The sequence below is a fragment of the Anser brachyrhynchus genome (genome assembly GCF_964034855.1).
Source record: "Anser brachyrhynchus genome assembly, chromosome: W".
Taxonomy (NCBI): Eukaryota; Metazoa; Chordata; class Aves; order Anseriformes; family Anatidae; genus Anser; species Anser brachyrhynchus.
In genome coordinates, this window is record NC_137704.1 from 22,663,909 (window position 1) to 22,689,219 (window position 25,311).

General features: G+C 47.2%; 1 long non-coding RNA gene across 1 annotated transcript in view; it reads right to left on the minus strand.

Annotated features, from left to right (window-relative positions):
• Positions 1-25,311, minus strand: part of LOC308184863 — a 473,467-nt gene that overhangs the window by 190,155 nt on the left and 258,001 nt on the right. The gene's annotated exons all lie outside the window — the stretch shown is intronic.

Genomic DNA, 25,311 nt, shown 5'->3' on the forward strand with positions numbered 1-25,311 from the left:
ATCATTTAATGCCTTTGCTTCTGCAGCTTGTGTTCAGAAAAATTAAATTCTAGCCAAAAATGTAATTACAAATGTACAACATCTAAGGGAAACCCCTAGAGCAGTCTGGACACCTTAGCAGTGTGGACAGAGCAACCTGTGGAGCCAGATCCACCGTGGCCACATCTGTGAGACTTCTATCCAGTGGAAACCTTTACTAATGAAACTTCCCCTCTTTGGGTGTGTAAAAGAATGCTCGTGCATGGCTTTTCACTGGTCTGAGTGGATACATCAGCTCAACTGGCATTAACTCAGGTATCTCTCCAATTGCTCTAGGCAGACATAACCCTATTATTAAAAATATTATTGGGTTAAAACGAGGCACATGAAACAGTGCTGGACGCACTGATTCATGCTAATTGCAATAGCTCTGTTTCTCTTTGCTGAGCCAGAGGCATTTGGAAGCTGATATCTGTTCCATTAACAAATAAGGATGTTATAGTGCCACAGGGTGAAAACATATTACATGTGTTAAATGGGTGGGCTCATTGAGTATAAAGCACTGTCAACAGTCGAATCATTTCGGTTATTAGTTTTTCAGTTGATGGTGGCAGGATGCAAAGTCATGCAGGGATTACTGGGGGGGGGGAGAAAAGAAAAAAAAAGAGGAAATCTAGTTAATGGACAAAAAGTGGTCATGATTAAAAAAATAACAGTAAAGTGACGTCTGTATGTTCCTTCTTTGGTGAGAGGATTAGTCTGTAACATATTCACATGGATATGGCAGGACTGTGTGAGAAGTTACAGGGAACATCCATCATGTACTACATGTTTCCAAAAGCCTCTCCACACTCATTCTGACATGAATATCTGTGCTTACTTACTAACCTACTGCCTCAGTGCTTATTAGATAAAGCAGAGCTGTCTTCTGATTTTGTTGAACACCAGTTTTAGTGTTGCATGCTTTCTGGAGAAGAAACTTTTTCTTCATTTCTGTAAGTTCTTTTAGTCTGATCTCTCTGGGACTTTAGCTGATGAGTAATTGTTGCTAAGGTTTGTTTCACAAAAAAGCTTTCTTAAAATGTTTATAGTTAATAGATTCTAAGGTTTAAGGAGACTATAGCAACTTAGTATTCTGTTCTCCTGTGTGTCATCAGCCGAAAAAGTCTGTATCGATGCTGTCATGTACTTTTGGATAGTGGTATACCATACCATTTAGACAGAGACACCAGAAGAGAGACGTGTTCTCACAGCTGGAGCTAAGTGAAATCTCAAGGATGAACTCCTCACCAACTGCTCCAAAAAAAGACATATATGGATCAGCTGAAAAAGACTACTCTGTATAAAAAATAAGAATTCTCAGAGAAATCCGCAGTATGTTGTTTTATTGAGAGAGCTGGAATATATAATTTCATCACAACACTTTAGATACCTGAACAGAGGTGGCTAAACCATATAAATGTCTTGGAGTGTCTGATACATCTATGTGCACCTAAGAGATGCAACGGAAGACCCACTGAAGACCTGCTGCACTTCTGCAGAATCAGGGCTGGAGGTCAGGTGGGGTAGCCCAGTGTTGTGGTTTAACCCAGCCGGCAGCCAAGTACCACACAGCCATTCACTCACCCTCCCCCCTCCCTCTCTGGGATGGCGGAGAGAATCAGGAAAATGAAGCCTGTGGCTTCAGATAGAGACAGTTTATTAGGACAGAAAAGAAAGGAAAATAATAATAATGATGATGATAATAGTACTACTAATAATAATGTATATGAAACAAGTGATGCAGAATGCAATTACTCACCACCCGTTGACCGATGCCTAGCCTATCCCCGAGCAGCCGGCCCCCCCACCCCGGCCAGCCACCCCTATATATTGTTTAGCATGACGTCAGATGGTATGGAATACCCCTTTGGCCAGTTTGGGTCAGCTGTCCTAGGTTTGTCCTCTCCCAGCTCCTGCTGCACCCCTAGCCTGCCCGCTGGCAGGACAGAGCGAGAAGCTGAAAAGTTCTTGGCTTGGTGTAAGCACTGCTCTGCAACAATTAAAACATCAGCATGTTATCAGCACTCTTCTCATCCTAATCCAAAACATAGCACCCTACCAGCTACTAGGAGGGAAATTAACTCTGTCCTAACTGAAACCAGGACAGATATCCACCCCTTATTCCATACCATTTATGTCATGCTCAGGTTACACCCTTTCCAATACATTCTAATTAATCACCATTTTCATTTATGGTATATACAATGTCCACTGAGTTTGCATAGTCCGTGACTGACTTCGGGTTCCATGTGTCACAGCAGTCTTTCAGGGCAGAAGAGACGGTGTGTGACATTGGATTGTCACATGTTGAAGCCCGTTCTCATTCCATCACATCTCTGTGCTTGTCCATTTCTATCAAAATTCATTCATTATTATCTGCATGGCTGTTACTGTGATACCATTAATAGGACATTGACATATAGCAATCATGGTAGTGATGACATACAGTATTATATAATAATTAACATACTACAATTCAACTCATGGGCTGTTCTCACCCAGTATTAAATCCCCTTGAGGTACACGCCGGACCTCCCCATTCTTTTGCATTACCCACCAAGTGCATCCAGGTCCCTGAGCAAAAGCAATCCCACGAATGGGTTTGCCTTTTCCTGAGGCAGGAGTAACCCAGACTGTTTTACCCAGCATGTTTCTTACGTGCACTACAGGAACTTTATCCCCTTCTACAGTGCGTAACAGGTTTGATTGGGCAGGTCCAGCTCGGTTGGCAGATCCCCTAGTATTGACTAACCAGGTGGCCTTTGCCAAATGTGTATCCCAATTTTTGAATGTCCCAGCACCCATTGCTTTCAGTGTAGTCTTTAACAGTCCACTGTATCGCTCAACTTTCCCGGAGGCTGGTGCATGATAGGGGATGTGATACACCCACTCAATACCATGTCCTTTGGCCCAAGTGTCTATAAGGTTGTTTTGAAAATGAGTCCCATTGTCTGACTCAATTCTCTCTGGGGTGCCATGTCCCCATAGGACTTGCTTTACAAGGCCCAGGATAGTGTTCCGGGCGGTGGCATGGGGCACAGGATATGTTTCCAGGCATCCGGTGGTTGCTTCACAGAATCACAGAATCATCTAGTTTGGAAGAGACCTCCAAGATCACCTAGTCCAACCTTTGACCTAACACCAACAAGTCCTCCACTTGATTATAATTATGTTTATGTTCCTTACGTGTACTTAAATCTCCACATCTTTTTTCTTGGCTTTGCCTGATTTAGACCAAACCCTGTTCTTCAAATAATTAACATTTTTACAACTAAGAAATCCTGTATAGGTACTTGGGTTCAGCTAAATTTCAGCTGAATTGTATCTGAAATAATATTTATAACAATCCTAAAGTATTTGCCAACTCCGTCATCCATTAACTTTTCACAGTAGGCAAACATCTCATGTTTTACTGACGTTCCAAAAACATGTACAAGGGGACTAACTAGGCATGAGGGCACGGGAGTTATCATTAATTTGTAATTTCCTGTTATTGTAAAGTATACCTACTCTGCATCTTTATGGCCTTCTTCCATCTTGAAATGTTACTATGTCACTTTTCTGTTTTACTTTTGCGCCTTGAATATTGTAAAAAATACTGTAAAAGTCAATAAAAATGCAATAACTTTGTGTCAATCAAAAGCAATGCAGCAATCTCTACTCAGCAAACAATTCGAAAGCTACAGGTAAAATGCAATTACACCATGTTGCAATTGATTAAAAATATAAAACAGAATTATTTTTTTTTCAAATTTTAGTTATTACCAGCTGTTTAATGTATAGAGCAGTTACTGTGATCCTATCTAAAGTCCTGTAAAGAGGCTACCAGTACAAACAGTGATAATGTCTTCCGTTGTTCCATTAATATGGATTCACAGAATCACAGCATCACAGAATCATCTAGGTTGGAAGAGACCTCCAAGATCATCTCGTCCAACCTCTGACCTAACACTAACAAGTCCTCCACTAAACCATATCACTAAGCTCAACATCTAAACGTCTTTTAAAGACCTCCAGGGATGGTGACTCAACTACTTCCCTAGGCAGCCCATTCCAATGCCTAACAAGCCTTTCAGTAAAGAAGTTCTTCCTAATATCCAACCTAAACCTCCCCTGGCACAACTTTAGCCCATTCCCCCTTGTCCTGTCACCAGGCATGTGGGAGAACAGACCAACCCCCACCTCACTACAGCCTCTTTAAGGTACCTATAGAGAGCGATGAGGTCTCCCCTGAGCCTCCTCTTCTCCAGGCTGAACAGTCCCAGCTCCCTCAGCCACTCCTCGTAAGACTTGTTCTCCCCTCACCAGCTTCGTTGCCCTTCTCTGGACTTGCTTGAGCACCTCCATGTCCTTCTTGTAGCGAGGGGCCCAAAACTGAACACAGCACTCGAGGTGCGGCCTCACCAGAGCCGAGTACAGGGGGACAATCACTTCCCTAGACCTGCTGGCCACACACAAGCCAGGATGCTGTTGGCCTTCTTGGCCACCTGGGCACACTGCTGGCTCATATTCAGCCGACTATCAACCAGTACTCCCAGGTACTTCTCTGCCAGGCAGCTTTCAAACCACTCATCTCCCAGCCTGTAGCTCTGCTTGGGGTTGTTGCGCCCCAGGTGCAGGACCCGGCACTTGGCCTTGTTGAACTTCATACAGTTGACCTCAGCCCATCGGTCCAGCCTATCCAGATCCTCCTGCAGAGCCTTCCTTCCCTCGAGCAGATCGACACACGCACCTAACTTGGTGTCATCTGCAAACTTACTGAGGGTGCAATCGATCCCCTCATCCAGGTCATCGATAAAGATATTGAAGAGGACTGGCCCCAGCACTGAGCCCTGGGGGACTCCACTAGTGACCGGCCTCCAACTGGATTTACATCCATTCACCACAACTCTTTGGGCCCGGCTATCCAGCCAGTTGTTAAGCCAACGAAGCGTACGCCAGTCCAAGCCATGAGCAGCCAGTTTCTTGAGGAGAATGTTGTGGGAAACAGTGTCAAAAGCCTTACTGAAGTCAAGGTAGACCACATCCACAGCCTTTCCCTCATCCACTTTGTCATAGAAGGAGATCAGGTTGGTCAAGCAGGACCTGCCTTTCATAAACCCATGCTGACTGGGCCTGATCGCCTGGTTGCCCTTCAAGTGCCACATGATGACACTAAAGATAATCTGCTCCACGACCTTCCCTGGCACTGAGGTCAGACGAACAGACCTATAGTTTCCCAGGTCTGTCCTCCGGCCCTTCTTGTAGATGGGCGTCATGTTTGCTAGCCACCAATCGACTGGGACCTCCCCTGATAGCCAGGACTGCCGATAAATGATGGAAAGCGGCTTGGCCAGCTCCTCCGCCAGTTCTCTCAGTACCCTCGGGTGGATCCCATCTGGCCCCATCGATGTGCGTACATCCAAGTGTCATAGCAGGTCGCCAACCATTTCCTTGTGGATTAAGAGGGCCACATTCTGCTCCCCATCCCCTTCCACCAGCTCAGGGTACTGGGTATCCAGAGAACAACCGGTTTTGCTGCTAAAGACTGAGGCAAAGAAGGCATTAAGCACCTCAGCCTTTTCCTCATCTTTTGTCACTAAGTTTCCCCCCCGCATCCAGTAAAGGATGGAGATTCTCCTTTGTCCTCCTTTTTGTGTTGATGTATTTGTAAAAACGTTTTTTGTTATCTTTAACGACAGTAGCCAGATTGAGCTCCAGATGAGCTTTGGCCTTTCTAATTTTGTCCCTGCACAGCCTCGCAACATCCTTATAGTCCTCCTGAGTGGCTCGCCCTCTTCTCCAAAGATTATAAACCCTCTTTTTTCTCCTAAGCTCGAGCCACGACTCTCTGTTCAGCCAGGCCGGTCTTCTTCCGCGCCGGCTCGTCTTTGGGCACGTGGGAAAAGACCCCTCCTGAGCCATTAAGATTTCCTTCCTGAAGAGTGCCCAGCCTTCCTGGACTTCTCTGCCCTTCAGAACCGCCTCCCAAGGGACTCTGCCAACCAGTGTCCTGAACAGCTCAAAGTCAGCCCTCCGGAAGTCCAATACAGCAGTTTTACTGATCCCCCTTGTGACTTCGCCAAGAACAGAGAACTCTACCATTTCATGGTCACTCTGCCCAAGACAGCTCCCGACCACCACATCTCCCACCAGTCCGTCACTGTTTGTGAACAGGAGGTCTAGCGGGGCACCTCCCCTGGTAGGCTCACTAACCAGCTGCGTCAGGAAATCTTCCACGCTCTACAGAAACCTCCTAGACTGCTTCCTCTGAGCTGTACTGTATTGCTTCCACCACTGTAAGTATGTGGCACTTGCCATTGCGGGTTTGAGGGAGTGTGATGTAATCAATCTACCAGGCCGCTCCATATTTATATTTCAGCCATTGTCCTCCATACCAAAGAGGCTACTGTTATAAATTAGTTCTGGTAGAAATCATTCCCGACACATCGTGGGTAAGGTAGATCGAATTTCTATTTATTTGAGCAATTCAGCAAGCAGCGATAAGTAAAACAGCGCTGGGCGGCCGGGGAGTCTCCTGCTCCGCCAACGGCACACACCTAAGCCCATCAGAGTCTTGATTTATAGCCTAGTAGTTCCGGGTTTTGTAGCACCTCCTGGTGTCTTCTACAACTGCGCGGCCTGTTGCTAGGGGGTCTTCATCAGTCCTCTGGTGGTTGTGGGGATGAAGATCGTCGTCTTCCTCTGCGTTGGGGTCATGACTTTGCTGCGGTATGTGTGTTCCCATGCGAGGGGGAATGCCATTTTGCCCTTATTTGGAGCTGGTTTCTATTGCAATTGTTAACTTAACAGGAAGTTCCCATACTTGTTTTTTTCCTTCAACAGGATATTGGGGGTATAAGCAGTCAACTGTTGAAACCCCCCTATCAGCAGCATTTAATGAACAAACAAGGCTTTACCCATTACAATCCCCCCTTTTTCTCTGTATCATTTTGTTCATTAAATCTATTTAGTTCTAATTGACTCAGGATTAATGTTTCCTCTAGTATGGGTCTATCATTTATCGATTCGTACTTTGTCCTCATAAGCATCAGATGAGCAGCCTCCAATCTACCTTTAACAATAGCTATGACTTTGTTAAGGATACCAGGACCAAACGTCAGTCCTAGGGTTAATAAAATCAGCGGGCCAGCTATTGTTGACAACAGAGTGGTGAGCCACGGCGAGTGATTATACCAGGACTTGTACCAGCTTTGCTGGGCCTCCCGCTCTCTTTTTCTCCTTTCCAATCCTTCTCTAAGTTTGGCCATGGTATCCCTCACAATTCCAGTATGATCAGCATATACACAGCATTCCTCCCTGAGAATGGTGCACAATCCCCCTTGTTGTACAATAAATCTAGTCCTCTGCGATTCTGTAATACCCCTTCGGATAATGATCTTATAGATTTTTCTAAAGCACTGATAGATTTCTCAGTTCTAGCTAAATCTTCATTCACAGCTGTTCGTAGAGAGGTGAACTCTCTTCCCTGTTTGATTAGCGAAGCAACTCCTGTGCCTACCCCTGCACCCCCCCCCCCCCCCCAAAACCATTAGGGTAGCCACTGACAGTGTGGAAATTAGTTCCCGTTTTGTCAAATGGTGTTCTTGATTGATCTGATTGTCATACATGAAACTCTCTGGGTGGTAGAGTATCTTTGGGATGATTATTACTTGAACACAGAATTCTACAGACCCATTGAACAAGTCCAGGGATAAACAAGGGGTAACTCCTATCTTTGAGCATATCCACCTAGCATCCTTCGCTGGTAATAACCATTCCGCTGGTTTCTTTATATTTCTGATGTTAGTTTGATTTGCACACAAGTGCATTTTATCGGGTGGGACTTGTCCCACGCATCTCCCCTTCCCAGTCACTTGGGTCAGCGTTATGCCCTGACCCTCTTTCCCCCACGTACATTGTGAGGGATTGGATCCATTTACCCATCGGGCCTTCTCATTGACCCCCACAGCTTCGTAAAAGGGCGGCCTTACCCCATAACAGAGCCAGCACGGCTCAGTCAGGTGAGGGTTGGTAGCATTTAACAGCTGGTAGCTTACTTGCATCAATTTCCAAAGGGCCCCTTCCTGGGTTCGAGCTAGGGCAGAGGTAGAAATCTATTTGGTTCAGACACAGGCTTGTGGATGCCAGTTGACAAAGGGATGTGAGAAAACTTGGTGCACCCGCCGTAGTTACTTGGTTAATGATAACTTGGTCCTCCCACCTAATTAAACTCCACTTAAAGGGCTGGTGCGAATATCCCTGGTCGGCCCCAGCCGGACAGGGGATATTCAATAGGAGAGGTAGCGCCAACATACACCAGAAGGGCAACGTCCTTTTATAATTCTGGGGAGGCGGCTTCGAGTTATGGTGGGTACTAAGGCGGTTTATTCGGCCGGACTCCGTCATCTCAAATAGGGGTGGGTACCAAATAACTCTCCCCACTGTTGTACCCCTCTGCCTCGCCCGCCTACTTGGTTGCCTCAAGCAGCGGGGTTCACTTTCTTCACGGCAGCAAGGGTAATCTTCAGGGGCCTAGGTACCGATTTCCCTGTTCCGGCCACTCCCAGTCCCAGTTACTCACTCCTCCTTAGGCGCGTTACCCTTCTGATGTATGGGTCTGGGTACATTAAAGAATTTCCCTTCTCCTACTTCCCAGTTTCGTTTACAGTGAACCTATTATTCCTTAGAGAGGGTTACCGATCATACGATTATGAATTCACTCTTCAGTCCCTTTTCGCATGGTCAGCCTCAAGTCTCCGGGTCGGCTGGTCACTCTCCACCGTTCCTCCGGTATTGGTCCTTTAACTCAGCTAGCGTGAGTCCATCCTTTCTCGGCTGTCCAGACAGCTGTGTCTGTGGTAAGTAGAACAAGGTAGGGTCCTTCCCAACGAGGAGTTAAAGAGGTCTCTTTCCAGGATTTTATCAGAAGCTGGTCTCCTGGTTTGATCCTGCGTATGGCCATCTCTAGAGGGGGGGGGGGGGGGGGGGCGCTGTACTACTCACTTTGCTGCAGGATCCCCCTTATATTGTGAGGTGACAATGCCCTCAGTTCGCCCCCAAAGGTGATTTTATGCGTTTCTTCCACCAAGAGCGCAGCCGCGACCACTGCCTGGAGACAGGTGGGCCATCCCCTACTCACGGGGTCCAAAAGTTTAGAAAGATATCCCACGGGTTTCTTTTTCCCTGCCCAGTCTTGAGTTAAGACCCTGAACGCTGTCCCCTCCTTTATGTTGATAATTAGATAAAAGGGTCTCTTCACATCGGGTAAATTTAACACAGGAGCGTTCACTAAATCCATTTTTAAGTCTATCAGGCTTTGCTCATCGCTTTGGCTCCATTTCATTAATCCTTCCCCAACCAGTTTCTGATACAAAAACTTCACTTTGCTACTATAATTTTCAATCCATTGCTGACAATATCCTAACAATCCCAGCAGCTGCCTAACTTGTCTTTTGCTTTTTGGCGCTTGTAGTGACAAAATCCCATTTACTCGTTTGGAGTCTAGTTTCTTAGTACCCTTACTTAGCCAATGTCCTAAATATTTCACCTCTTCCTCCGTAAACTGTAATTTTGACTTTGATACTTCTAGTCCCTTTAAGCTCAAGAAGTTTAGTAGCTCGATACTTTCTGTTCTGACTGCCTCCTGACTCTCTCCTGCTAACAGCAAATCATCCACATATTGCACTAAGGTTACTTCAGGATTTGGTTCATAGTTCTCTAATACTTGTTCTAATGCCTGACCGAATAGATTTGGTGATTCCGTGAATCCTTAGGGAAGCACAGTCCATCTTAATTGTTGTTTCTGATGGGTTGCAGGATCTTCCCACTCGAAGGCAAAATAATCCCTGCATTCCCTTTTTAAAGGACATGCCCAAAACACATCTTTTAGGTCTATGACACTATAGCATTTCTGCACTGGGGACAGCTGGCTTAGCAAAGTATGTGGGTTAGCTACTACAGGAAATCTGGTTATTGTTCTTTTGTTGACCTCCCTCAAGTCTTGGACTAGCCAATAAGAGCCATCAGGTTTCTTGACAGGTAATATAGGAGTGTTATGAGGTGACATGCAAGTCTCCAGTAATCCCTGTTGTAGTAGCCTCTCGATTACTGGTTGCAGCCCCTCCCTGCCTTCTTGAGACACTGGGTATTGTTTTACCCTGATAGGAGTCTGATAGGATTCCTGATAGTGACTTCAAAAGGACTAATATCTAAACGGCCTACTGATTCGAGAATACCACACCTCAGGGTTTATTTTTGCCTCGTCCTCTACAGTGAGGGTGTATAATTTAACCTCAATTCCTTTATTTTCCACCTCCAAATTAATTTTTAGCTTAACCATTAAGTCTCTTCCCAACAGGTTATATTCAGCTTCTGGTACTAATAAAAAGATCCTGTGCAACTTTGGGCTGGGGTCTCTATTTCCACCCCTTTTATTACTGAGACCCTAAAGGGCTCTCCTTTTGCTCCTATCACCTGTAATTTCTCCGAGGAAGGTTGACATCCCCGGGGTACCATTTGGACAGTCGATCTTTCTGCCAAAGAGTCCACAAGGAACTCCACTTCTTGATGCTGGGGACCTTACTTCAATTTTACCAAGGACTTTTCCATGTGTCCCTTCTTTTAGCAATAAAAACGTTCTATCTGTCTTAGATCCCTCTGATCACTCTGGCTCCTCGGAGGTCTTTTTCGTGGTAGCGGAACACCCTTCGGGCGAGGGGGGGGGGCCCTTTTTGTCCTTCCCGGACCGCTGACACTAGAATCTTGGCCTGCCTTTTATGAATCTCTTCTTCTCTTTGCACATATACCTTCTGAGCTTCTCTCAGCAGTTCATCCATCCCTCTATCCTGCCAATCCTCTAATTTTTCTAATGTCCACCTGATATCCCCCCATGATTTTGCCACAAATTGCATTTTTAACAAGGCCTGTCCCACTGGTGTACCAGGGTCCAGTCCTGAATAAAGCTGGAGGTTCTTCCTTAATCTCTCCAGCCATTCTGTGGGAGTTTCATCCTTCTTTTGATGTTCACTAAAGGCCTTATTTATATTTTGTCCTCTAGGGACTGACTCCCTTATACCTTGTACAATAATAGTCCTTAAATCCTGCATATGACTCCTATCTTGTTCATTGTGGTTATTCCAGTTAGGCCTCTGTAGGGGCCATTTAAGATCTCCCACAGGACCCTGTTGGTGTTGCTGGTCCCAGATTCGCATTCCAGCCCTCCGGATCATATTCCTTTCTTTTGCAGTGAACAATATACCTAAAATGGCCTGGAGTTCTTCCCAGGTGTAAACATTAGACCCCAAAAATTGGTCTACTCACTCAGAGACTCCAAGAGGATCTTCTAAGAGGTTTCCCATTTCCTTCTTGAATTCTCTGACGTCTCCCGTATTTAGGGGGATGGAGACGTATCCCATACCGGGTTGGGGCCCTCCCATTGCAACCTCTCTTAGGAGATATAGTCTACCCTTACCCTCTCGATTTCTAGTTTGGCTCCTAGTTACCCATCTAGTTCTCCGAGGGGTGTCCGTGGCCAAATCAGAGTCACTATGGTAGCCCGGAGCCGTGGGGGGGGGGGGGGGGCTGGAGGTGAGGGAGAAGGGTATTGTCCTGGTTCCAGTTAGGACAGAGTTAAGTAGCTCATAGTAGCTGGTAGGGTGCTATGTTTTGGATTAGGATGAGAAGAGCGCTGATAACATGCTGATGTTTTAATTGTTGCAGAGCAGTGTTTACACCAGGCCAAGGACTTTTCGGCTTCTTGCTCTGTCCTGCCAGCGAGCAGGCTGGGGGTGCAGCAGGAGCTGGGAGGGGACAGACCCAGGACAGCTGACCCAAACTGGCCAAAGGGGTATTCCATACCATCTGACGTCATGCTAAACAATATATAGGGGTGGCTGGCCGGGGTGGGGGGCCGGCTGCTCGGGAATAGGCTGGGCATCGGTCAGCGGGTGGTGAGCAATTGCATTGTGCATCACTTGTTTTCTTACACATTATTATTGTTAATACTATTACCATTATCACTATTATTATTATTATTGTTATTATTATTTTCCTGTCTTAATAAACTGTCTTTATCTCAACTCACCGGCTTCACTTTCCCGTTTCTCTCCCCCATCCCAGAGAGGGAGGGGGGAGGGTGAGCGAACGGCTGTGTGGTGTTTAGCTGCCAGCCGGGTTAAACCACAACAGTCTTTTTGGCGCCCAACGTGGGGCTCGAAGGGTTGAGATATCGACAAATCTGACCAGAGTGTGTTAAACTAAAATTGGTATAAGTATTGGACCTGCTTAATAGTTGCTAGTCACGATGTTGATTGCCTTAATCTCCAGTCTGCTGTACCTGTATTCCAAATTGAGTTTTATGGTGCGTTACTTTCTGTATGTGCTCCCTGTTGCACTGTTTATCCTTTCCGGGCCCTGGTTTAAGATTGTTATGGTACTGTGCGGTGTAGCAATGGCTTATGAAATGATGAAATATCTGGTCATGACTTTAACCTGGTATTTGTACTCAGCACTGACATCGACTCTATACTTTGGAACCCATATCTCGGAAACTATTAGCAATTACACCTATTGCCTGTTTTCGTTAGGGAGCCAATCTGTGAAGGGGACAGGGGAAGACATGTTTCCCTACCTGTTCACTCTCCCTTTCTCCTTCACCACCACCCTCTTATCCCCCGAGTTAGTTACGGTGGTTCTCCGAGATGTTGAATATCCTTGGGATACTCAGACCAGCCTGCTCTTGTTGTTATGTCTCCTGAATGCGCTTCAGATTTTGTGGAGGGTTAAACAACTACTTAGGAATCTCATCCGGAGATCTGTCTTGAGGCGGGATAGCTGCGAGTGGCAGGGAGTGTGGGAGGATATGGGCAGGTTTCTAGAGCAGTGGTCACCTCCAGTGTTTTGGACATTCACCCCTGAACAACTGCAAAATCCTAAAAAGCTGGCAGAATGCTTGAAAAAAAGGTGTCATGACTCTGGCAGTTCCAAAGTGACACAAATCACTGTAGCGTGCTGGGGTCTGGCTTGTGCCTATCGAGCTGCAATTGATGCTACTAGCAACCTAGCTCCAGCTCCTGCAGCCGCTCCAGCTGCAGCTCCTGCAGCCGCTCCAGCTGCAGCTCCTGCAGCCGCTCCAGCTCCTGCAGCCGCTCCAGCTCCTGCAGCCGCTCCAGCTCCTGCAGCCGTTCCAGCTCCTGCAGCCGTTCCAGTTCCAGCTCCTGCAGCTACTCCAGCTCCAGCTCCTGCAGCCGTTCCAGTTCCAGCTCCTGCAGCCGCTCCAGCTCCTGCAGCCGCTCCAGTTCCAGCTCCTGCAGCTACTCCAGCTCCAGCTCCTGCAGCCGTTCCAGTTCCAGCTCCTGCAGCCGCTCCAGCTCCTGCAGCCGCTCCAGTTCCAGCTCCTGCAGCTACTCCAGCTCCAGCTCCTGCAGCCGCTCCAGCTCCTGCAGCCGTTCCAGTTCCAGCTCCTGCAGCCACTCCAGCTCCTGCAGCCGTTCCGGCTCCTGCAGCCGCTCCAGCTCCAGCCCCTGCAGCCACTCCAGCTCCAGCTCCTGCAGCCGCTCCAGCTCCTGCAGCCGCTCCAGCCCCTGCAGCCACTCCAGCTCCAGCTCCTGCAGCCGCTCCAGCTCCAGCTCCTGCAGCCGTTCCGGCTCCTGCAGCCACTCCAGCTCCAGCCCCTGCAGCCGCTCCAGCTCCAGCCCCTGCAGCCGCTCCAGCTCCTGCAGCTGCCCCAGCTCATGCAGCTGCTCCCACTCCTGTGGCTGGGTCAGAGAAACGAGCTGTAGCAGTGCAAGTTGACCCCGCAGAGGGTATTCCAACCCCTGTGGCAGACCCTGTGGCTGGGTCAGAGAAACGAGCTGTAGCAGTGCAAGTTGCCCCTGTAGACAAGGTGAAAAAATGGTATAGAGGCTCAGGTCGTTTAAAACGCAGACAGTCTTCTGCTAAGTCTGGGCGTAGTGAAGACGAGGCTGGGCCATCAAAGGTGCAGGAGACTGAAGATGAGGATGAGGATGGCGAAAAATCAACAGTAACTACCCGGACTCCATACCAGCCATCAAAGGTGCAGGAGACTGAAGATGAGGATGAGGATGTCGGAAAATCAACAGTAACTACCCGGACTCTACACCGGCCATCAAAGGTGCAGAAGACTGAAGATGAGGATGAGGATGTCGAAAAATCAACAGTAATTACCCGGACTCTATACCAGCGTGAGCTACGAGATGTGCGAAAAGATTTTGGTCGCTGTATAGGCGAGCAGCTTGTCACCTGGCTGCTCCGGTGCTGGGACACGGGAGCCAATTATGTGGAATTGGAGGGCAAGGAAGCCAGGCGGCTGGGATCCCTTGCTAGGGACGCATGCATTGACAAAGCAATTGGAGATGGAGCACCATCTCGCAGCCTCTGGAGGCGTCTCCTGTCAGCTGTGAAGGAAAGGTATCTCTTCAAGGAAGAACTTGTATGTTTACCAAGCAAATGGACCACCATGGAGAAGGGAATTCAGTACCTGAGGGAATTGTCCGTACGGGAAGTAATTTATAAGGACCTAGACGATGCACAAACATCCGCAGATCCAGATGCAGTCCGGTGTACACTACCCATGTGGCGGAAGTTTGTACAGAGTGCCCCATCATCATATGCCAACTCATTGGCAATACTAGCCTGGAAAACGGAGGAGAATCCCACAGTGAATGAAGTGACTAAAATACTCCGGCAGTACGAAGGAAATCTCTCCTCTTCCCTAAAGGCCTGTGTCTCAGCTGTGGAGAAACTCTCTGAAGAGGTCCACCAACTTAAAGAGAATTTATCTTCCCCTCCACCTGAACGAACCAGTGTCCACCAGCTAAAAGAGAATGCTTTGGAGAAACTTTCTGAAAAGATCCACCAACTTGAAGAAAGATTATCTTCCCCTTCACCTGAACGAACCAGTGTCCACCAGCTAAAAGAGAATGCTTTGGAGAAACTTTCTGAAAAGATCCACCAACTTGAAGAAAGATTATCTTCCCCTTCACCTGAACGAACTAGTGTCCACCAGCTAAAAGAGAATACCTTGGAGAAACTTTCTGAAAAGATCCACCAACTTGAAGAGAGATTATTTTCCTCCCCACCTGTACAAACCAGTGTCTCAGCTATTAGGGGTAAACGTTCATCTATGCAAGGAAGACAATATGGTGGGCACACACACCGCGCCACCCTGTGGTTTTACCTACGTGACCATGGAGAGGACATGAGAAAATGGGATGGAAAATCTACTGCGACCCTAGAGGCACGGGTACGTGAATTGCAAAGGAAAACAATTGGGAAAAAGGAGTTCTCTGAAAGGTTTGCTGCTCCAACTTCCAGCAGGCAGTCCTTTAAACACAGAAATGAAGATTCTGACCAGGACTAGAGGGGCCCTGCCTCCAGCCAGGGGGAGGAAAGGGACAATCGAGTTTATTGGACTGTGTGGATTCGATGGCCTGGCACGTCAGACGCACAGAAGTATAAGGCTTTGGTAGACACCGGTGCACAATGTACTCTAATGCCATCAAGCTATAAAGGGCCAGAGCCCATCTGTATTTATGGTGTGACGGGGGGATCCCAGCAGTTAACTGTATTGGAGGCTGAAGTGAGTCTAACCGGTAATGAGTGGCAAAAGCACCGTATTGTGACTGGCCCAGATGCTCCGTGCATCCTTGGCATAGACTATCTTAGAAGAGGATATTTCAAGGACCCAAAAGGGTTCCGCTGGGCTTTTGGCATAGCTGCTTTGGAGACAGAGGACATTAAACAGTTGTCTACCTTGCCTGGTCTCTCAGAGGACCCTTCTGTTGTGGGGTTGCTGAGGGTTGAAGAACAGCAAGTGCCGATCGCTACCACAACTGTGCACCGGCGGCAATATCGCACCAACCGAGACTCCCTGAGTCCCATCCATAAGCTAATTCGTCAACTGGAGAGGCAAGGAGTGATCAGCAAGACTCATTCACCTTTTAATAGTCCCATATGGCCAGTGCGAAAGTCTAATGGTGAGTGGAGACTAACAGTGGACTATCGTGGCCTGAACGAAGTCACGCCACCACTGAGTGCTGCAGTGCCGGACATGCTAGAACTCCAGTATGAACTGGAATCAAAGGCAGCCAAGTGGTATGCCACAATTGATATCGCTAATGCATTTTTCTCCATCCCTCTAGCAGCACAGTGCAGGCCACAGTTTGCTTTCACTTGGAGGGGAGTCCAATATACTTGGAATCGGCTGCCCCAGGGGTGGAAACACAGCCCTACCATTTGCCATGGACTGATCCAGTCTGCGCTGGAGCAGGGGGAAGCTCCTGAACACCTGCAGTACATCGATGACATCATTGTGTGGGGTGACACTGCAGAAGAAGTTTTCGAGAAAGGGAAGAAAATAGTCCAAATCCTTCTGAAGGCTGGTTTTGCCATAAAACAGAATAAAGTTAAAGGACCTGCACGAGAGATCCAGTTTTTAGGAATAAAATGGCAAGATGGACGCCGTCAAATCCCAATGGATGTGATCAACAAAATAACAGCTATGTCTCCACCAACTAGCAAAAAAGAAACACAAACTTTCCTAGGTGTCGTGGGGTTTTGGAGAATGCATATTCCAAATTACAGTCTGATTGTAAACCCGCTCTACCAAGTAACCCGTAAGAAGAATGCTTTTGAATGGGGCCCTGAGCAACGACAAGCCTTTGAACAAATTAAGCAGGAAATAGTTCATGCAGTAGCCCTCGGGCCAGTCCGAACAGGACCAGATGTAAAGAATGTGCTCTACACCGCAGCCGGAGAGAATGGTCCCACCTGGAGCCTCTGGCAGAAAGAACCTGGGGAAACTCGAGGTCGACCCCTGGGGTTTTGGAGTCGGGGATACAGAGGATCTGAAGCCCGCTATACTCCAACTGAAAAGGAGATATTGGCAGCATATGAAGGAGTTCGATCTGCTTCGGAAGTGGTCGGTACTGAAGCGCAGCTCCTCCTGGCACCCCGACTGCCGGTACTAGGCTGGATGTTCAAAGGAAGGGTCCCCTCTACGCATCATGCAACTGATGCTACATGGAGCAAGTGGGTTGCACTGATTACTCAGCGGGCTCGAATAGGAAACCCCAGTCGCCCAGGAATCTTGGAGGTGATTATGGACTGGCCAGAAGGCAAATACTTTGGGATATCATCAGAGGAGGAGGTGGTTCGTGCTGAAGAAGCCCCCCTGTACAACAAGCTACCAGAAAATGAGAAGAAATATGCCTTGTTCACTGACGGGTCCTGTCGTATTGTGGGAAAGCATCGGAGATGGAAAGCTGCTGTATGGAGTCCTACACGACGAGTTGCAGAAGCTGCTGAGGGAGAAGGTGAATCGAGTCAGTTTGCAGAAGTAAAAGCCATTCAGCTGGCTTTAGATATTGCTGAACGAGAAAAGTGGCCAGTTCTCTATCTCTATACTGATTCATGGATGGTAGCAAATGCCCTGTGGGGGTGGTTACAGCAATGGAAGCAGAACAACTGGCAGCGCAGGGGCAAGCCCATCTGGGCTGCGGCATTGTGGCAAGATATTGCTGCCCGGGTAGAGAACCTGGTTGTAAAGGTACGCCATGTAGATGCTCATGTGCCCAAGAATCGGGCTACTGAAGAACACCAAAACAACCAGCAGGTGGATCAGGCTGCTAAGATTGAAGTGGCTCAGGTGGACCTGGACTGGCAACATAAAGGTGAATTATTTATAGCCCGATGGGCCCATGACACCTCAGGCCATCAAGGTAGAGATGCAACCTACAGATGGGCTCGTGATCGAGGGGTGGACCTGACCATGGACACTATAGCACAGGTTATTCATGACTGTGAAACATGTGCTGCAATCAAGCAAGCCAAACGGTCAAAACCTCTTTGGTATGGAGGACGATGGCTGAAATATAAATATGGAGAGGCCTGGCAGATTGATTACATCACACTCCCTCAAACCCGCAACGGCAAGCGCCACGTACTTACAATGGTGGAAGCAACCACCGGATGGCTGGAAACATATCCTGTGCCCCATGCCACCGCCCGGAACACTATCCTGGGCCTTGAAAAGCAAGTCCTATGGCGACATGGCACCCCAGAGAGAATTGAGTCAGACAACGGGACTCATTTCCGAAACAACCTTATAGACACTTGGGCCAAAGAACATGGTATTGAGTGGGTGTATCACATCCCCTATCATGCACCAGCCTCTGGAAAAGTTGAACGATACAATGGACTGTTGAAGACTACACTGAAAGCAATGGGTGCTGGGACATTCAAAAATTGGGATACACATTTGGCAAAGGCCACCTGGTTAGTCAATACCAGGGGATCTGCCAACCGAGCTGGACCTGCCCAATCAAACCTGTTACGCACTGTAGAAGGGGATAAAGTTCCTGTAGTGCACGTAAGAAACATGCTGGGTAAAACAGTCTGGGCTACTCCTGCCTCAGGAAAAGGCAAACCCATTCGTGGAATTGCTTTTGCTCAGGGACCTGGATGCACTTGGTGGGTAATGCAAAAGAATGGGGAGGTCCGGTGTGTACCTCAAGGGGATTTGATACTGGGTGAGAATAGCCCATGAGTTGAATTGTAGTATGTTAATTATTATATAATAATGTATGTCATCACTACCATGATTGCTATATATCATAGATGAAAATGGTGATTAATTAGAACGTATTGGACAGAGTGTAACCTGAGCATGACATAAATGGTATGGAATAAGGGGTGGATATCTGTCCTGGTTCCAGTTAGGACAGAGTTAAGTAGCTCATAGTAGCTGGTAGGGTGCTATGTTTTGGATTAGGATGAGAAGAGCGCTGATAACATGCTGATGTTTTAATTGTTGCAGAGCAGTGTTTACACCAGGCCAAGGACTTTTCGGCTTCTTGCTCTGTCCTGCCAGCGAGCAGGCTGGGGGTGCAGCAGGAGCTGGGAGGGGACAGACCCAGGACAGCTGACCCAAACTGGCCAAAGGGGTATTCCATACCATCTGACGTCATGCTAAACAATATATAGGGGTGGCTGGCCGGGGTGGGGGGCCGGCTGCTCGGGAATAGGCTGGGCATCGGTCAGCGGGTGGTGAGCAATTGCATTGTGCATCACTTGTTTTCTTACACATTATTATTGTTAATACTATTACCATTATCACTATTATTATTATTATTGTTATTATTATTTTCCTGTCTTAATAAACTGTCTTTATCTCAACTCACAGGCTTCACTTTCCCGTTTCTCTCCCCCATCCCAGAGAGGGAGGGGGGAGGGTGAGCGAACGGCTGTGTGGTGTTTAGCTGCCAGCCGGGTTAAACCACAACAGGTATATATAAGGGGGGGGTGAAAGTGGGACTTCTTCCTCATTCCATTCATTCTTCCCCCCCCCACCACCTTTTTCTCTTAATGGGTATAAGTTGGCTCGGGTCTCAGATCCCATCCATAAGTGTGCATACTCACTCTCCTCTTAGGCTGAAAGGTTCATTTGAATTCACATAAAGGTTTAGAGCCTGACAGATCCATTCCTCAAAGGACCCAAACACGGGCCAATATAATGGGTGAGCCCCTAATTTGCTTCCCACCCCAGACTTCCATACAATAATGTATCAACTTTATCCTTACCCCGCCTAGAGGGGTAATCGTTTCAATGTTTAATCATTAACCCTAACGGGCTCTCCGGTGGTATCGGGGGCAACCTAGCCTTGGGTTCCGACCCACCCATGGGACCAGAAGACTTGCTCCTCTTCTGTCCCATCTTCCAGAGTGCCTTCACACACACACACGGTCTTCACCTCCCGTTCGTGGCCCAGTCCCTCGTGGGAGGTGGGAACCACACTACCAGGGAGTCTGCACTCGCTTCATCCTTGATTGGACGTCTCACACAGGCACACTCTGGGATTCCCAACCCCAACCGAACGGATAACCGGCCTATACTTACTCACTCCTGAGTCTTCGTTTGGAGCTTCGTGCACAAAGATTAAGGGGTTACCGGTTGTTTATTTACTTATCGCTGGAACTTTAGGTTCGTAGGTAGGGGTGCGCTGGCTTGGGGACCTCCAGACAGGGACCGCAGAATCAGCGGGGCGCGCCTCCCCTGGGAGGGATCCAGCCAAGCTACCACTATCCGAGTCACGGCACCAATTTGTTACAAATTAGTTTTGGTAGAAATTCTATCGAATTCTATCGAGTCTCCTGCTCCGCCAACGGCGCACACCTAAGCCCATCAGAGTCTTGATTTATAGCCTAGTAGTTCCAGGTTTAGTAGCACCTCCTGGTGTCTTCTACAACTGTGCGGCCTGTTGCTAGGGGGTCTTCATCAGTCCTCTGGTGGTTGTGGGGATGAAGATCGTTGTCTTCCTCTGCGTTGGGGTCATGACTTTGCTGCGGTATCTGTGTTCCCATGCGAGGGGGAATGCCATTTTGCCCTTATTTGGAGCTGGTTTCTATTGCAATTGTTAACTTAACAGGAAGTTCCCATGTTATAAGCGAGACCACGCAATTTTCTGGTCTATCGAAGATATTTTATTAATTAAGTAAGCAGGCACAAGCAAAACAGCGCTGGGCGGCTGGGGAGTCTCCGCTCCACCACAGCACGCAACTTCCCTTTCCAGCGTCACTGTTTTATAGCATTCAAGTTCCGGCTTGTCAGGACTTGTTGAGCCTTCTGAAGCTGCGCGGTCCGTTATTGGGGCTCATTGTTTTTCACGCATTGTACTCGTGTTCAAGGGAGGGGGGGGGGTCGTGAAGCGGCAAACAGGATGTCTTGTGGTGGGTTTCTTCACAGAATCCTTTGTTTTAACAAGGATGTTTTCCCAACCTCCCTTCCTCATTATCTACTCGCTTAATCCCCTTATCACAAGGTTGTGAATTGCGAAACCTTATCAGATTCTTTACATCCTTGAAGACAATGAACAAACCCCCTACTAATTTATCACAATCCCTCCTTTTTCTTTTTCCAACGTATTTTGTTCATTGAACTTCTGGAGTATTCGCTTGCTTAACACTAAAGTCTCTGCACCATCTTCCTCCTGCTCCAGGGATTCATATCTCGCGCGCACAAGCATAAGATGAGCAGCCTCCAACCGGTTTTTTACAATCGCGATTACTCGATTGAATATACATGGTCCAAAAGTCAGTGCTAATATAAACAACAGTAAACGTCCTGCTATGGTTGATAGTAAGGTAGTGAGCCAAGGCGAGTAATTCCTGGGTTAGAGGCTGGACAAAGATAGAAATCTGATTGATTATTGCATGGTTTTACGGTTGTTATGTTGCAAAGGTCAGTCTTAAAGCTAGGGGCACCAGCTGTGGTGATTTGCTGTACCACAGTGGCGTTGTCCCATCTTATCAGACTCCACTGGAAAGGTTGGTGTGGGTGGTGTTGAGTCGCGATGCAGGATGCAATCACCGCGAGAACCCTCAAATACCGGTAGGAATGGCCGAGGCTCATTTTTCCCCACCTATTCACTCCTCTGCCTCACTCGTCAGTTGGGTTGCAGCCAACTACGAGGTTATAGTTCTTCTCGGCAGCAGTAGTGGTCTTCAGGGGCTAGGAGAGCCTCTGCCTCTACCCACGATACTTATTGGGTCCGTCGCAGGGTGAGCTTCAGATCCTCAGTTCCTGGAGTAATCTCCCACTTTTCGTCATGGATCGGTCCCTTAATGTGACTGGCGTGTGTCCACCCCTTTTCTGCAGTTCAGACTGCTGTTTCTGTAGTGAGCAAAACAACATAGGGACCTTCCCATTGTGGTGTCAGTGAAACTTCCTTCCATGTTTTGACCAAAACTTTATCACCTGGCTGTATGTTATGTAGTGCCAGGTCCAACGGAGGGTGCTGTGCGATTAAGCCCTTCCTCTGTAATTCCCTTCTCCAGTTCATTACCTGTATTAGATAGGGCCTGATTTTATCATCTTGTAAACGAGGGTGATCAAGAGGTACCTCTAAATCATAAGGCATGCCATATAGCATTTCAAAAGGTGAGATTCCCAGGTCAGCCCTGGGTTTAGTACGTATGTTTAACAAGGCTAACGGCAAGCATTTTATCCAAGAAGTCTTTGTTTCTAACATGAGCTTAGTAAGTTGTTTTTTAATTTCTCCATTCATTCGTTCTACCTTTCCCGAACTCTGAGGATGCCAGGGAGTGTGATATTCCCATTTAATTCCTAAAGCTTTCATGGTATCATGGGATACTTTTGACACAAAATGTGGTCCCCGATCGGAGTCAATTGTTTCTATTACCCCGTATCTAGGTATGATGTTTTCTAATAATATCTTTACCACAGTTTGAGCTGTGGCCCTTGCCATAGGCAATGCTTCAACAAAGTTTGTGAGGTGGTCTACAATAACTAATAAGTATCTATATCGCCCCGTTTTTGGAAGTTCAGTAAAGTCCAATTGAATCTTTGCAAAAGGTCGATGTGCCAATTCTCGTCCTCCCGGGACTCTTTTTCTCATGTGTTGAGCATTTACCCTCCGACAAGTTATGCAATCATTTACGATCCTCTTTGCTATATTATAAATTCCTATACACATATAATCTGTGGCAAATTGATCCACCAACACCTGAGTGCCCCAGTGCATCTGTTCATGAAATCTCCGTAGCACCCTCATAGCTACTGATTTTGGTAACACTTCCCGTCCATCAGGCAGTACCCATTTCCCTTTATCGTTTTCTCGAACCCCCATTTGTGTCATCTTGTCCTTTTCTGTGGTAGTGAAACAGAGCAGGGGGAGGGGAATGGGTCCATTCGACCACAGGGAGTTAGCCGGCCCGCACTTGTAGCAGTTTTTATAAGGCGGGCTCTCTTCCTCAGAACGATTGCATTCAATCCCATCAACTCCCCATTCACTCCAGCAATCATAGCATGGAAATTTCTTCAAATCCTCCCCCTTTCCACAGCTCGGGCAATCAGCCCTTTTTGTCACCTCATATACACACAGGAGTGCTGCCCATTTGGCCTCCTGGTCTGCCAAATTGTTTCCCCTAATTTGAGGGCTTGTTCCCTTCTGATGTCCCTTGACATGTACCACAGCGATGTTTTTTGGTTCCCTTACAGCTTGTAGCACTTGGGTAATTAACTCCTCGTGAACCAGCCCTTTCCCTTGAGAATTAATAAGTCCCCTTTCTTCCCATATTTTTCCAAAGGTATGGATTATTCCATATGCATATTTAGAATCCGTGTTCCACTTTTATCTTTCAGCAATTTCAGGGCTCTTAGCATTGCATATAGCTCGCAGGCCTGTGCTGACCAGCTCGGGCTCAAAGGGCCTGATTCTATTACCTCGAATGTTTTTCCATTAACCAATGCATATCCCGATTTTCTTTTCCCTTCAACTACCCTCGAGGATCCGTCTACATATATCTGTTCCCCTAAGGGATAACTCCACATCTTCCAAATCAGGTCTCAATTTTACCTGCTCTTCTATATTTCTAAGGCAATTATGTTCAGGCTGCTCGCTCGGTTCACCATAAAGGAATTGGGCGGGGTTCTGTACTGAGGTTGTTTCTAGTGTTAATCTGGGTGAAGATATTAAAATTCCCTCATATTTTAGCAGCCTTGCATCTGTAATCCATTTTTCAGCTTTCTGTTGCAACACCCCACGTATATTGTGGGGGGGATATAACTTTGATTTCTCCCCCAAATGTAATCTTTTGAGCTTCCTCCACTAATAGGGCAGCTGCCACCACTACCTGCAAGCAGCTAGGCCAACCCCTACTAACGGGGTCCAATAATTTAGATAAATAGGCCACAGGTTTTTTACTGCCTGCCCACTCTTGGGCAAGCACGCCGTAGGCAGTTCCCTCTGTACTATTTACGAACAAGAAGAATGGTTTCTTTAGCTCTGGGAAGCTTAAAACTGGCGGATGCACAAGCTCTTCCTTTAATTTTTCTAATTGCTCCTCATCTTCTTTTGTCCATTTGAGTAATCCATCCTTATTCAGCTTGTTATATAAAAATTTAACCTTTCCACTGTAATCTTCTATCCATTGTCTACAATATCCGGTCAACCCTAACAGTTGCCGTACCTGCCTTTTAGTAGCTGGGGCTTTTATCCCTAGAATTCCTTTAACCCTTTCAGGATCCAATCTTTTTGTCCCTTTATTTAACAAATGGCCCAAATATTTCACTTTCTCTTCTACAAACTGCAATTTTGACTTAGACACCTTTAATCCCCGTGACCCCAAAAAATTCAGCAGGCTAATGCTAGCTTGCCTTACAGCATCCTCATCTTTCCCTGCTATTAGCAGATCATCCACATATTGAATCATTGTTGTACCCGGTATCCTATTATATTCTTGTAAAATTTGCTCCAAGGCTTGCCCGAACAAGTTTGGGGATTCCGTAAAACCCTGGGGCAAGACCGTCCACCTCAATTGTTGTTTTCTGTGGGTGTCTGGGTCCTCCCATTCGAAGGCAAAGTAGTCCCTGGATTTTTCATCCAAGGGACATGCCCAAAATGCGTCCTTTTGGACGCATAGGATAAAAGGATAAAAGGATAAAACTTCCTTTTCCAGCGTCACTGTTTTATAGCATTCAAGTTCCGGCTTGTCAGGACTTGTTGAGCCTTCTGAAGCTGCGCGGTCCGTTATTGGGGCTCATTGTTTTTCACGCATTGTACTCGTGTTCAAGGGGGGGGGGGGGGGGCCGTGAAGCGGCAAACAGGATGTCTTGTGGTGGGTTTCTTCACAGAATCCTTTGTTTTAACAAGGATGTTTTCCCATCCTCCCTTCCTCATTATCTACTCGCTTAATCCCCTTATCACAAGGTTGTGAATTGCGAAACCTTATCAGATTCTTTACATCCTTGAAGACAATGAACAAACCCCCTACTAATTTATCACATCCCATACTTGTTTTTTTCCTTCAACAGGATATTGGGGGTATAAGCAGTCAACCGTTGAAACCCCCCTATCAGCAACATTTAATGAACAAACAAGACTTTACCCATTACAGCTATAACCACTTGGCTTGCTCGATTGCAGTGTGTTATGAACAGACTCGCATACGAAGTCGGTCTGTTAATAAATGTTATTAATCACAGAATTTATTAATTAATTAAGTAAGCAAGCAGAAGCAAAACAGCGCTGGGCGGCCGGGGAGTTCCGACTCCGCAGCGGCGCACAATTTTCCTTCTCCGGGGGTGCTGTTTTATAGTATCCGAGTTCCAGCTTGTCCGGGCTTGTTGAACCAGCTGCGGCTATGCAGTCCAAAGGGGGGGGGGGGGGGCTGCTTCCTCTCTTTGGTGCTCACGCGTTGTGCTAATGTTTGGGTGGGGGGAGTGAAGTAGCAGACAGGATGTCTTGTGATGGGGTATTTCACAGAGTCTTT